The sequence below is a fragment of the Pleurodeles waltl genome, chromosome 4_2, assembly GCF_031143425.1.
Source record: "Pleurodeles waltl isolate 20211129_DDA chromosome 4_2, aPleWal1.hap1.20221129, whole genome shotgun sequence".
Lineage (NCBI taxonomy): Eukaryota > Metazoa > Chordata > Amphibia > Caudata > Salamandridae > Pleurodeles > Pleurodeles waltl.
In genome coordinates this window covers 375029605-375045595 of record NC_090443.1, presented here as the reverse complement: position 1 = coordinate 375045595, position 15991 = coordinate 375029605, and positions in this window count along the sequence as shown.

The window sequence follows — 15991 nt, the reverse complement described above, 5'->3', positions numbered from 1 at the left end:
ATCCTCGTCTTTCATATTTTTTTTTCCTTCCTTTCTTTTCACTTTGCTTCTTTCCTTGTTCTGGTATCCATGTTGTCTTCTTCTTGGTGTTCTTTTTCTCAGCATGCCATTTTTCTTTTTCCTTTTATACTGCTACTTTTTTCCCTATTCTTTTCTATTTGGCCTTTCCCAATCCAAGATGGTGTTGCTCTTTCTTCCTGTTTGTCACTCCCTGTCTCCTGGTATATAAGCTTTTCAGTTCTGGTCTTCAGTGCATTGCAAACACTTCCACTTGATGGTGATCCTCACTCCCTTTTTAGGGTCGAGCCTGCTTTGCATGCGCTCGCGCATGCGTATAGCAGGGAGACTCTTTAGTATTTAGAAAAGGGCTCCGAGCCCTGTCAACTTCACGTCAGTGCTTTTTATTGGTTCGTGGGCTTCCCTAATTAAATCGGCTTGCTTTCATTAGTCGAAGGCACGCATAGGTCATGCCTTTTCCGGTGGCTAGCCCTCCTCGAGCGCAGCGACCAAGTACAGAAAACATGCGAGGCTCGCTGTTTTCCATCGGGCTGGTGGACTTTTTTTAAACTAATTTACGAGCCCGATCTCGCTTGGCAGAAGTCGAGCGCTTTACCTACTTGATTTCACTTTTTCGGGTTACGTGCATAAATGCACTTTTGCCCGATAGGTGAAAAGTCGGGTTAGGAGTTTACAACGCGATCGGCTCTAACACGAGAAAACGCGAGACCCGATGCATTGTAAATGCTTGTTTGTATTATCTTCTTTCCCTCTTTTTCAGGAGTTCCTGTATAGAGGTTTTTCCCACATTTTTGTTTTTTTCCCCTCTGGGACTCCTTCTGGAGGGTACAGTCTGCTTAGGCGTTTCCAGTCAAGCAGCATCGTGGCTACTAAAAAGGGTCCCTTATCTTGGTCAGTCCAGGACCAGCAGAAGACCGGGTGCTCCTTCAAGTTCTTCAGCCAATGGAGGCAATCAACATGCAGACAGTGAAAACACTTCCTGTGAATGTCTGCATGGTTCCTAGCTTCACTTCTTGTGACTGTCCTTTATTTGTTAATTCATGGTGGGGGTCAGCTGGCACAAGGAGAGTTTGGTAAGGCCTTGCTCTGTGTTTGGAGCTAGTAGCCTTGGGCACCAGTCCTTGTTGTTAGGGAAGGTCTTTTGTTTGCGAGTTTGCGAGATGATGATCCCCTGTGCATCTATAGACAGAAGGGTTTTCCAGTGCTGAATTTGTAACAAAATAAGTTCCAGGGCCCTTGTCAGGAGGCCACTGCAGCTTGTCCCAGCCCTTAACCCTGACAGTGCTGCCAATTACAGTACTAATACAACTACAAATCATCATACTCCTACAAGTGTGACAATCCAGAATGTTATAGACCCCAAAGCTATAAGAATAGGTAGGGTGGCAGGTATTAGTCATTTTTAAGGTATCTTCAATTAGTGAACTGCTGTTATTGTCCTCATCTCTAAATCAGACAAGCAGCACCACCATCGGTCAGACTGTCAAAATTGCCAGTGTTAACAATTAAGTGCCAGTGCTGAACACCATAAACCATCTGCTCAAATTGAGCACAGTTCTTTTCCATCCTGGATTGTTTGTGGCCCCCACTGTAAGCGGCTCAGTGCCAGATGTACTGCAGAATAGCGACTTGCAAACCAGTGCAAACTGGTATGCGAATGGAAAAATAACTGCACATCATGTACCAAAGCCATTTACAAACCAGAAATAGCGGTGCAACTGAATTAAAAATTACTATTTTTAGGAAACGAAAATAGCGAGTCATTATCAAGGAATCACTAATAGTGACTCGCAAACCGCAAACAGGAAGTATGTGTGAATCGCAAATAGCAACTAGTCACAATTTGGCCCATTTGCAAATTCAATTTACCACCAATTCAAACGAGTTAGTAACTGTGTACAAACTATAAAAGCAGGCCCAGAATGCATCAGGAATTTCCACAATGGCTGCCTTGTACTTGAGAGCAAGGAGAATGCTTATATTCGCTATTCAGCAGAGGACAAGAGAGGATATTCAGAGTCAGGCTGACTAATTTTGACCAGACAGAGGAAGAGATAAATTACAAATTTTGGAGTTAATTGCCATCTTAAAGCTACACCTAGAAAGCAGTACTCTATGCAGCAGCGCCATCCCAATTCATGTCCAGATCTTTGTGCTTTTTACACCTATTAGACACTGGTAGTTACCAGGATGTGACAGCTGTGGCGGGTGGGGTGTCACAAAGTACTCTTTTGCGTTTCTTCCGCTTTTTCCTCAATGTCATGCTTCTCAATATCCAGCACCACATATACATGCTCGGTAAAGATGAGGAAATGTGGATTACTAAATTGAAATTTTACGGATTTCTAATTTTCCCCAGGTCATGGGGTGTATTGATGGGACACATGTGCCCATATGTCCACCATCCAATCTTGAATACCTTTTTAGGAACCAGAAAAACACACATTCCCTTAATATAAAAGTGGTGTGCAATGCAATGCCCACACTTAATCACTGACATTATATCAATCAATCAATCTATCAATAGTCTTTACTATTATAAAAACCATAAACAAAATACAAACAAGCAACATTTTTCATCATATTAAAAGTATGGCATATGGTTTCTGTAAAGTGCAAATCAGAACATAAAATGCTATTTCACTGTTGGTGTTAGTGAAGTTGTACCTTATTTGGAACAGATGCGCAAAAGTGCTCACATTATAAAGTTTCATATCAGTCCGGTTACCATTAAATAAATCAATATAAATAATTAGGCACCATCAAAAAAAGTCATGGAATTCCTCTAAAAACAATAAAAAATGTATGCATGACTGAAACAGGATCATGTTTCTCTCATATATACCCAAAAATGTCATTTACTCATAATTATTCCCGGGATTAATCTTTCTCATAGCACAACCTTTCTAAGTGACTACATTTCTTCCGCCTACTGATTGCAAACTTGATATGTCAGGATTACACAGGTGGTACGAACCAGTTTACATAAAGTTAAAAGCCTCCTGATAATTACTCAACTTCTGTGATACAAAAATGGATGCAATGCACATGGTCTAGTATCTTTGTATAGTCTGCAAAACATGAAATTAATGGTTGATTTGGTGGCCTTTCCATTGCATGGACACTTGGATAGGTTTCCTGACCAGGCCTCTGATCTAGGAAATGTTACAATATAGTGAAGCACCTGGAAGCGTAACCTACTCAGATCAAATCTGTTCTGTGTTTTTGTTACATTATTTAGGTAGGATTGTATCCCTTGTTTCCACAGTCCTCGACAACATCTATCCACAGTTATCGTAGATCCGTCACACAGCTCTCTGTCAGCCTCCCTTCGTATCGTAAAGGCTGGCCTTAATTCTCTTTTGATGCATTGCAAAATACTCGCTGGGGACGGAATACTTAAATGGTCAAAGTCCTGCAATAGGCTACTCACATACCACAACCACAGCATTTGCTCAAAATGGTCAAGTTCTAGACAATCCCTTATAATATCTCTAGAGAACTTGGTGTTCTTCTTAATCCAGATGCAATGCCATTTGATTTTAGTACTAAAATGGATTGAGTCTTCAATATGCACAACATCTAGTTCTGTGTGGGTAATGTAAGTTGGGGCCAAGCGCAGGACTGCTAAAAGCCTACATAGAGTTCTCGTGTGAGTGAAACAATTTGCTATTGGCCATACTCCATAATGGGGTTCCGTACAATGGGACTGGGACACGTTTACTTTTAAATATTTTCACCATTTCTCCAATGGGTTTTGAGCCCAGATAGTGGGAAGATCTGAAAACCGCATCAGAGGCGCTTATGAACTTAAGATTTGCTGATTTAACATGCGTCCCCAAGACCCCCCTTGAGAAAATAATATTCCCAGATAGCTAAAGGTGCTCACTTGTTCGAGCTTCCATCCTGCTACAAAATGGTTTCTACCTTTCTTTTTTTCTTACTCCACTGACCATGGTGTATGTTTTATTTAGGTTCAGCTTGAGGACTCTGTCCTCCATGTAGGCCACAAAGTTGTCTAGCAGAAGTAGAAGGCCATTTCCTGTCCTAGACAGCAACACTGCCTCATCTGCACATAATAGAATGAAAGTTACTTGGGTCCCAACTCTAGGTGCATCAGCATTTACCCTCTGGAGGAAAGCCTCCACCCCATTAACAGACAAAGAAAACAGGAATGGTACAAGAAAGCAGCCCTGCCTAATTCCTCTTGTCATGCGGAATGTATCTGTGCATTCCACTTTTGTCACAAAGCGTACTCTAGCTGAATGGGAGTGGTACAGCTGTGAAAAATGGCATACAATATCTTCAGGGTCTCCCATATACTTTAGAGTCTGCCACAATTTGGCGTGGTTTATTAAGTCAAAAGCACTGCTCAAATCTGCAAAGCAGAGATGAATGTGCCCCTGTCTTGCCATGATATACTTACTAATTATTAAATTCAAGTTGATACACTACTCCACTGTACCAATATATTTTCCAAAACCATATTGTGAATCTGTTAGTATATGGCTATCCTGGGCAGAGGTTTCCAACCTGCCTAAAATCACCCTTTCTATTGCTCTGACTGATGTACTGAATAAAGATATTGAGCTATAACACTGTACATCTCTCTATCCCCTTCTTAAAAATGGGAACAATAACACTCTCACTCTATATTGAAGGGAAGTATCACTTTGCTGCTGCATTAAAAACTTGAGTTAAAATAGGCACCCATAATGCTATGTGAGACTTGAAGGTGTCCAGTGGGACCCTATCAGGTCCCTGTAGCTTCCTAAAAGCTCTGTTTTCTAAGGCTAAAATGGCTTCTTCTAGGCTAATGGTCCTTAAAGGTAAAATGATGGGGGTAACTGTGGGTTGACTGGGCTTGAGCTAATTTCTATATATAATTTGGATTAAAAATCCCTCCGAAATGGCTAATCCAGGCTCCTGAAACAACTGAGGCCTCTACAGTTGGCTGGTCGTTACCTTTCAAGAAGGGGCCATTAACAGTTTTCCAGAACACAATAGACTCACCCATTTCAGAACCACATTCCAGATCTTCCCACACATTTCCTTGGAGTTCTTTCTTTCTTGCCATTAGTGCTAATTTATAAATCCTTCTTAACTCCTTGATCTCATCTTTATTCTTGGGGGATTTATATAAAGCCTTTCTTAAATTCTGGTTCACTGTAGTGCATCAAACCACCCATTGACTTTACTAATGTACGAGAGTCCTTGTAAGATGCTTTTAAGTTATCTGCAATTGCTGCAGTAATATTTTGGAAAGCCATCAGTAGGATGTTGTGATTAGCACCCCAATCAGTGCACATGTCAAAGGCTTCTTGATATTTCCTAACTAGAGTATCTGGGAGCCTGACATCACTAGCACCTGCCCACTTCAAAATTACATTATTTCTGCCCACTGTTTCAATAGGAGATATTCATTTGAGACCCTTTACCTGTTTGGAAGTAATGTTAAGTGTGAGCTTAAGGACTGAATGATTGCCAAGGGTAGATGGTTCTATCTTGAGGGATTTACAGCCCCCCCACTTAATTGGTCCTGTGGAATGCTAGAATCATGGGGTACATTAGTTGCTTGTGGTTGGTTAGTTACATGGTCTAATGTCTTAGGAACTTGTGTATTCTGATCCTCTTACACTAAGGCCAGGTCATCCCATACCCGGTCCCTTCTGGGTAATTGCTTCCATATTTTGTCCTCATAACTTTGTTAGCACCATGATTGGCACGTCCATGGCTTCAAAGAAGTGGAGAGAGCTCCAGCTTTATTGATTTCTTAAGGTGCTGGTTTACAGGGAGTAGTTCCATGCCTCTTGAGGCAGGTAGCTGCAGGGTGAAAGGCTCCAATTGCAACCACCCTGTATCAGGCACTCCTTTCTTTAACACAGCTTTGGAAGACCTTTAAGTGCTACCAACAGATTTGTTGTGGCTCATCCCCTTAGACTTTTTGTTGGACTTTGAGCCGGGGTCTGGGCACAAGTTGTTACATTCTTCTTCCAAGAGGGCAGGGCTAGTGGGATGGAATGTAGGACGATTCAAGTCAATGGCAGGTGTAAAATCAGAGTCAGAGTCCAAATAATGATAGGGGTTGGTGTACTGCCTGATTCAATGACAGCGTTGGTTATTACAATGCCATGACTTAGTGATAATCTCCTCTCTGACCGTTCAGTTTCCATGTTGACGACCCATATGGCCCATTCCAAAATACAGTCAATTGCAGTATATTGTGCAGGTGGGATAATTGTGACGTCACCCCTAGGCATTTTTCTTTTGACCATAATACTATAAATGCAGAAGCTGCAAGAGAGGTTTAAAAGGTCCCACTCACTAACACTCAAAAGACACTCAAAAGTTAGTTCCAGCTAGGTCAAGAATGGCTCTCACACAATGACCAAAGTCTCTAAGTCAGTTGCTACCCATGAAAAAAAACATAAATGGCACAGTGTGAGAAGATTGCCTGGTTTGTAGTGGGTACCAGAGGTCCTTACACCTTATACCAGATCCAATGATGCACCTTAGTGAAATGTATGCAGTGTCCAGCAGCTTAGGCTGTCTAGGGGTTGCTGTAGCAGAGCAGCCACGGCTGAACTAGAAGACGTGCAAAGCTCTTGCAATACCACTATAGTCACACAGTACTGATACACAAGAAAAACAATACTCAGTGTTCCCAAAAATAAAGGTACCTTATTTTACTGACACAAGGCCAAAAATATCTTAGAGGCTATACTCCCTCTGGAGGAAAGTATTATACACAATATATAAACTAGTAACCAAAATCAGGTAAGTAAACAGTCATAAAATAGTGCATATAGTGAAAAACACAACAGGTTGCAATGAGCCTGGGGCAACGCAAACCATATACTAAAATAGTGGAATGCAAATGTTGGTTTCCCCCCTAGGCAAATGTAGTGTGCAGAGGGGCACTGGGAGTGTAGGAAAACATCAAATGTAAGTAAATTGCCTCACCCCAGAGCCCAGGAAAACAGGAGCAAACTACAGCAAGTTTCCTCAGAACACACTAGAAGTCATGGTAAAGGATTATGCAAAAACCAAGCAAGACTACAAGAAATCACTGATGGATTCCTGGATCTGAAGACCTGCGGAGAGAGAGGACCAAGTCCAAAAGTCAGTGAAGAGTCCTTGAAGAACAGGAGCCCCTGCTAATCCGGATGAAGGTGCAAAAGTGGATTCGCTGGTTGGATGAAGAAGTCAGAAATGCACCAAAGAAGACAGCTGCAGGTTCCTACTTGGTGCAAGAGATGTCCCACGTCGAATCGTTGGATGAAGGCTGTTTTTCGTAATTGTGTTCCGCCAACAAGCCTTGGCTCCTGGAAATGTCACGGTTAGCAGGAAAAGGCACTACCTGTGCCCAGGAGAGACCTGGGTGCCTCATCTCAGACTAAAGAGACAGAGGGGGCTCTCAGCACTTTAGTGAGCCCTCAGAAGACCAGGCAGAACGCGCAGGAGTCCCAGAACACAGGGACAAAGGTGCAGTTGTCGCAGCACTACACAAAGAGATCCCACGCTTCTGGAGAACATCTCAGGGAGCTGAGCATCACAGGATAGAGTGCTGGGGACCTGGGCTACATTATGCACAAAGGATTTCTGGAAGAAGTGCACAGAAGCCCAAGGAGCAGCAGAACACGTGGTGCACAGGGACACTGTCTGTCAAGGGGAGGCAAGCCCTTACCGCCACCAAATTTGGACAGCTGGACCTTTGGACAGTCAGGATCACTTCAGTCCACCACCTGTGTTCCAGGGATCACACTCATCGACAGAAGAGGAGTCCCAGAGTACCAGTTGTCATTGTAGAGAGGTGCCTGCTGGAGCAGGGAAGTGACTCCATCACTCCACTGGAGATTCCTTCGGTCCTTCTGGTGCAGAATGAAGACAGGCAGTCCTCAGAGCGTACACAACCTGGAAACTGTTGCAGTTGCTGGCAGGAGCTGAAGCTGCAGGGTCACAGCGGCCTTCCTGGATACTTTGTTGCAGTTATAATGTTCCTGGAGCAGTCTGCGGTTGATCCGATGTTCAGAAGCTGAAGCAGAGGATGCAGAGGAGTCCTGGTGGAGTCTTGCAAACTGAATCTGAGGAAACACCCGGAGGAGAGACCCTAAATAGCCCTGGGAGGGGGATTGGCTTCCTAACCCGGTAAGCACCTTTCAGGAGGGGTCTCTGACATCACCTGCTGGTACTGGCCATGCAGATGCTCCCAGAGGGAATCCGAGATGGCTTATGCCAGGGACAATCTGGGGGAGCTCTGGGCACCACCCCTGGGGTGGTGATGGACAGGGGAGTGGTAACTCCCCTTTCCTTTGTTCAGTTTTGCACCTGATCAGGGACTAGGGGTCCCTGAACTGGTGTAGACTGGATTATGCAAGGAGGGCACCGTTTGTGCCCTTCAAAGCCTTTCAGAGGCTCTGGGAGGATACCCCTCCCATGCCTGTAACACCTATTTCCAATGGGAGAGGGTGTAACATCTCTCTCCTAAAAGAAATGCATTGTTCTGACTTCCTGGGATTGAGCTGAGGACAGGAGGACAGAAACCTGTCTGTGAGGTGGCAGCAGCTGTGGCTGCAGTGGAAACCTCAGAGAGATCTGGTTTGTTAGTACTGGGGGTCCATGGTGGAGCGCCCAGGGTGCATGGGATTGGCCCCCCAATACCATATTTGGATTGGGGGACAATTCCATGATCTTAGACACCTCACATGGCCATATTCAGAGTTACTATTGTGAAGCTACAAATATGTATTGACATATATGTAGTGAACGCTTATAATGGTGTCCCCCACACTCACAAAGTCCGGGAAATTGGTCCTGGAAAATGTAGGGGCACCTTTGCTAGTGGAAGGGTGCCCTCGCACACAGTAACTTTGCACCAGCCTTCAGTAACTGAAGGTTAGACATATAGGTAACTTATAAGTTACCTGGTACATGAAAATGGCTGCGAAATAGTGTTTGCACTATTTCACTCAGGCTGCAGTGGCAGTCCTGAAGGAGTGTTTGTATGAGCTCCTTATGGGTGGCAAAACAAATGCTGCAGTCCATAAGGATCTCCTGTAACCCCAATGCCCTGGGTACTTAGGTACTATATACTAGGGAATTATAAGAGGGGTCCAGTGTCCCAATCTGGATTGGAATATGGATTCACTAGACTATAGTCATAAATGTGGAAAACAGAGAGAGCACAAGCACTGGAGTTCTGGTTAGCAGAACTCCAGCGACACAGTCAAGCATACTGACAACACAGTAAAACACACAGACATATTGGCCACAAACTATGACCACTGGGGTCCTGGCTAGCAGGATCCCAATGAGACATTAACAGACTGACAAACAGGCAGAAATTGGGGGTAACATGCCAAGAAGGATGGTACTTTCCTACACAAAGTCACTTCCTTACCCCAGGAGAGCAGGTGCTACGGGGGTGGCCCAGCCGAGCCTTGTTCAGTCTTGGATGGGTACAGATGAGCCTATCCTTGGCCTGGGCTTTGCCCAGGCACGGCCCACACACAGCTCGCACTGCGGAAAGCCAGGTACGCTAGAAGCGTGGTGTTAATTAAGGCCTGATGCCTCCTAATTCCCAGTTGCAACACCGCCGGCACTAGTTTTTGTGGGCACTGAAGTCCTGGAAGCCCAGGATGTGTGGGGTCACAATCACCAAGCTGCCACCACACACAGAGTCCCACCCTGCAGTAGGTAGGGTACACTTGAAGTGCGGTGTTGATTAGGCCCCGTCCCCTCCTCCTCATGTTGCAGCACCTGCAGGAGATAGTTTTTGTAGACACTAAAGTCCTGAAAGCCTTGGAAGCAGTGGGTCATAATCCCCAAGTTACTGCCACACACAGAGTCCTGTGCTACAGGAGGTGTGCACTATAAGCGCGGTGTTGATTAGGCCCCATTCCCTCCTCCTTGCACTGTAGTGCCTCCGGGTACTAGTTTCTGTAAGCACTGAAGTCTTAAAAGCCCTGGATACACGGTGTTACAATTCCCAAGCTGCTGCCACACACAGTCTCCCAAGCTGTGGGAGGTAGGGTGTGCTATAAGTGCAGTGTTGATTAGGCCCCGTCCCCTTCTCCTCATATTGCAGCACCTCCAGGCGCTAGTTTTTGTGGACACGAAAGTCCTGAAAGCCCTTGATGCACTAGATAACAATCCCCAAGCTTCTGCCACACACAGAGTCCTGTGCTATGGGAGGCCAGGCGCTAGGAGCACAGTGTTGGTAAGGCCCCGCCCCTCCTCCTCATGACGCTAGTTTTGGTGGGCACTGAAGTCCTCGAAGCCCTGGATGCATGGATCAACAATCCCCAAACTACCACCACAAACAGAGTCCCACAATATCCATAGAGTACCCATGATTCCTACATGTTCAGGCACAGCAGAATATACAGACAACTGGAAAGTGCAGAGGTTGATGGCGGATATTTATTAGATACTGATAAATAATGTAAACAAGTGCCCAATCCCCACAAAATGTATGTTGATTCACATGTATATCTGTGTTTCAGGTGACAGTGCATATGCCCTATGACTCTGCTTCCTCACACCCTACCTTTCTTCCACCACTCAAAATGAAAGGCGATACAACACTGCACAATGTTGCACTAGGACTGTGATAGAGAGGATATTCAGACTTCTGGAATTTCGTTTTCAGTGCCTCTATAAGGGAGAGGTCTTGCAATACAGACCAGAAACCTCTTGCAAGGTTGTTGCAACATGTGCCATCCTACACAATATTGCTTGCAGGAGGGACCCACTCATAGTGGTGTCTGGTTCAGATTCAGAGGATGAGGATGCTGGTCCACCTGTTCAACAGAGGAGAACAGAGGAGCGGAGTGGAGGTGGCGCAGGGACCACACTGCCACAAATTACTTCACAAGGAAGACATTCTCAAACCCACAATACTGTTTAGTAAAATTCCTCCACACTTGATTGACTGCTCAAAGTAAAGCTACTTTTAATGGCAAGTGTTAGCAAACAATTGACAGACATCTACCATTCTGAATAATTCTGATTTTGACATCATTTAGTCAACAGGTGGGTCGATTACAGCACCAACAACTTAAGGAAAACAAATACATCCTCTCCCTGATTTGCACCTCTCATTTATTTCCTGGGCGTGTGTCCAGTATGTGAAGTGTCACCATGATGGGGTGCAGGAGTGCAACTGCTACTGTGCTGCAGCACATGTACATCTGTGGCAGAGATGCTGTTAACACTGGACAACTCACCGTCAGGAGCCTCTGCTCCTACACCGTTAGCAATATGTGCTGTTTAGGTTGCCTCCACTGCAGCTGTTATCCGGCCTGGCCCCTCAAAACATTAGTATTGAAGTGGCCCATCTCCACCTGTAGCGTCACAGTACACTTTGATAGTGTACTGGTGGCCTGTGAGAGTCCCCAATGGCCCTCGGCATGGCATCCATGCACACAGCACTGCTCCTCTCCCTGCGCCTGTGAATGTGCCTGTCCCCTGACATCTCAGCACAGAGTTACTGTAGGGCACATGTAAGTTGGTCCATTTTTGTGTCCATGTAAGACTGATTATCTGCCAGCTGATTGGCCACTGTGCTGTACCCACTGCTATGGATTTTTGCACTGCCTGCAATTTGCGATTTAGCATTGTCATCTGTTTGTGCTACAGGTGGTAAATCTGCAACATCTATGCTTCCAGCCCAGCATACTTCGACTGTTGTTTGGCAGCTGCCTGTGACCCAGAAGCCTGAGACGTGAGATGGCACCTACAGGTATGCAGAGTGGAGGGCTGCTGTCAGGACAGGAACATTGACTGAATGGTTAAAGTGGGTGGCTGTATGGTATTCTCCCCCTCTACTGATGGTGGCTGTGGTGAGGGTAACACACTGCTGGAGCGGGCATGAGATGCAGTGGGGAGATTCTCAAGCACTACTGTGTCTTCTTCCTCCATCTGTGCCTGTTCTTCACCTTCATCTGTTGGGACTTCTATGTCTTCACCGGGTGTATCTAATTGGGTAATGAAAATACCATTCAAAAGTTGCCTGTGAAACACATTTTTATTGGTTGTTCAAAATAATCTATACATTTCTGACACTGACTACACTGTTTCTGTCTATGACTAGAATACCCATAATGTACCATGTGGAATAGTTTGGACATGGAATGATTCCATCTTGATATATGTGCCTCAGTTCATTTTACATGCATGTGGACATCAGTTTCAAACTCAGAAACGTTCCCATACTGAAAGTTTTGCTCTTACTTTGTGATGGTAAGGTGCAGATGTATCTAGGTTGCCAAAGTCAACAACAGCATCTGGCTCCAGGGTGCCCTCCACCATTGCTTCCAGTATCGTGGGTGGGGGTGAAAAAGGTCCCTCAGGCATGTTGCGACCTTTTCCTTTGTTCGAGAACTGAGGTTGTACCATCCCTTGTGAATATCTTCGACAGAACACTCTGCCACACCCACAGCATTAATCTTTTGCTGCATCCCCTTCCATAGCTTGCACTTCTGTGTCTCAGGAGCATTCATGGATCTTTTCCTCCTCCTTCCCCTGCTTCTGGCTTGCCATTCCTGGTGTTGAGTGACTAGTGTTTGGGGTCCTCAGATCACTGTCTGTGCTCTGCAGCTCTCCAAGCCTCTTTCTGGCTCCCTTCCTGGCTGCTGATATCATGAACTTCCTGTTTCAGGGATCATCTCCCTGAACCAGAAAGCAGAATCGCAATTTATTAATGTGGTCACTATTTGTGACCATGGGCCATATGTACGAACACAGTTTCCTATAGACACAGAATGGGTAAAATCTTACATCTGGCCCCATATTCACTATTTGCAATCTAATAGGTAATCGCAAATTGCGATTTCCTATTTTGCAAAGTGACTTGTTTCTGAGTCATAATGTTTACCCAGCTAGCTATCGTACATGCCATTTTATGGTTTCCTCAATGTGAGTCACAAAAAATGTGAACATTTGAAAATAGGAAATCGCAAAATCACTTTTTCGTACATCTGGCCCTCAGTTTTGATGAGTGCAGGGAGAAGGCATAGAGAAATGCACTAGTGTATGTGTAACAAGGAAATTATGCATAAATCTTTATGTAGGCATTGCAAGCATCCAGGTAATTAATATGGATTAACTTGTACCCATGTTTATGTTGACAGGCACTTTACCCCTTTTGTAGGCAATGGTTTTGAAGTCTGTGCAGTACAGGTCTGCAGCACTTGTCACGTGCTGTTCTATTCTGCACTGTGATGTGCTCCCCACACCTTCGTCTAAAGAAACCCCTCTTCTATCTGTTTACTGCTTTCAACATGGGGTCATCATGTCATAAATAAGTACCAGCTAAGACTTTTTGGGACCATTTGTTTGCTTCTATCTGTAAAGATGTCAACTTAGGATAAAAATGTCGCTAGATTCTGGCAGATGTTTGGACAAGGGCAGGGCATAAGGCCTAAGAAATATGATACAGTGGAAGCAGAAAAATCCGTCTGAGAATTAGTGTATCAGATGCTGTCAGGAAGGGCTAACAACGGAAAACGAGTAGATACCGTGAAAGTGATTTCCCATGTGACTGTGTACACTAATCTTTCCATTGGCATCCAGCACATATACAGACATAGTAATTCATTCTCTCTCTCTCTCTCTCTCTCTCTCTCTTCACAAATAAAGAGATGCAGTAAGACTGTGATTAAAAGCATTCCTTTTTGTAACAGTGTGTACCATTCTTTCTCTCACACATAAATTCAAAAGTTATTCACATATCACAGGAAAATGTCTGACAACGTTTTTCAGTCAACATTTCCTTTATGAGTGATTTTGAATATGAGGTAGTGAGTCTCTAGTTCAGTGGTTGAGGAAGTAGTTGAATACACCAGTGAGAGACTGATGATCTACTGAGTGTGTCCACGGCTGACGGTATCTCCTAATCCTTAATTAAGGCCCTCCTGTACAAAGTTCTTTTGTGTTCGCACACCCTACGATTCGCACAGTCACTGGGTTTGAGACTGCAAAGTGCTTTTCTCTATGCACAAAAGCTCTTTTACAAGTCGGAAAATTCTTTTCAGAATCGCAAATAGGAGGGGGGCGTGAAAGGTACGTTCCGCTCCTATTTCCAATCTGAAAAGTAATGTATTTATAGTTTATGATTGCAATTGCAGTCGCCAACCATTGATGAGTTACCAACCACGAGTTGGGGTGATAACTGAAAAAAATCTAACCAGTTTGTTTTCATTGGACGGTGAAAGACATTACCTCTTTGCAACAGTCCTTGAAGACAATGAAAAACATTTTCTATAACTGTAGAATACCATGCCGATTTACCTTCGCTTCACATACAATCAGCGAGAAAGGGTTGGTAAGTTTGGTACATTACTGAAGATGTAAATTTGTTTAGTCAAGCTCGGTGGTGAGTTTTCTTGAGGTGTTTGGACAAAATATAGAGTCGAAAATTTCAGAACACAGAAACTTTGGAAAAAATATTGTGAATCAAAAATATCATGGTATAGAATATTGCTGTCAAGAATATATTTTTTTATAAATAACATATTTATCAAGAATATCACTACTTCTAATATCATTTTTAAGTAATATAGTTTTAAATATATAATTGTTCAATTATTTGAACGTGTTTTAGTTAATATTTTCGTTTTATGCTGTAGTAAAGTTGGTATAATTGTAATTAAGTTTTAAAATAGTTAGACCTGTCATCTTGGCGTGGTCTCCCCTAACATTTTGCCTCTACTACCCAGGTTGTTGCTGTGTGCTGGACTCTGTTTTTTCTGTTTTTGGTTCTCTGAGCACTTTACCACTGCTGACCAGTGCTAACGTGCAAGGGCTCTCTATGTTAAGTTGTATGTGTAATTGGCTTTTCCATAATTTGAATATTTGATTTACTATTAAGTCCCTAGTAAAGTGCATTAGAAGTGCCTAGGGCCTGTGAATCAAATGCTACTAGTGGGCCTGCAGCACCGATTGTGCCACCCACATAAGTTGCCCTGTAAACCTGGCTCAGACCTGCCACTGCAGTGTCTGTGTGTGCAGCTTTAAACTGCCAATTCGACCTGGCAAGTGTACCCACTTGCCAGGCCCAAACTTTTCCTTTTATACATGTAAGGCACCCCTAAGCTAGGCCCTAGGAAACCCAATGGGCGGGGTGCAGTGTATGTTAAAGGTGGGACATGTACTGATGTGTTTTACATGTCCCAACAGTGAAATACTGCCAAACTTGTTTTTCTCCATTGCAAAGCCTATCTTACTCATAGGTTAACATGGGGGCTGCTTTTAAATATTCTTGAAGTGCAGTTTCCCTTTTAGAGCAGATAGAAATGTGGAGTTTGTGGTCTCCAAACTCACAATATAAATATACATATTTTAGGGAAGTTGGTTTTTAGATTGCTAGTTTGAAAATCCCACTTTTAGAAAGACGGAATTTTCTTCATTAAACCCTTCTGTGACTCTGCCTGTTTGTGGATTCCCTGTTTGGGTCAGACTGACAGTTGGGCTGTTTGTGAATCACCTCTAGACAGTGACACAAAGGGAGCTGGGGTGTAGCCTGCATATCCTGATGAGCCATCTGGGCTAGAGTGGAGGGAGGAGTGGTGACTTACACCTGAATGGGCTGTGCCTGCCCTCCCACAATGCAGTCTCCAACCCCTGGAGTGTGTCTGGGGCCAGGCCTGGGCAAGGCAGCATCTTGTGAACAACAGAGACTTTCCTTTGAAGTTTGCCTACTTCAAAGACAGAAGGGGGTATAAGTAATGGACCCAAAACCCCAGACTTTAAATCACTTCTGAATTCAAGAGGAACCTCTGCCAGGGAGAAGGGATGAAGAGCTGAGGAGAAGTGCTGTGACTGCTTTGTTGTACTATCCTGCAGTTGCTACTTCTGCCTGTGAAAACTGAACTTTGCTGTCCATTCATGCTTGAGAAGAATCTTCAAGGGCTTGTATTGAGCCTGCTTCCTGTTTGAAGTCACAGGGCCATCAAAGACTTTCTCTGACAGC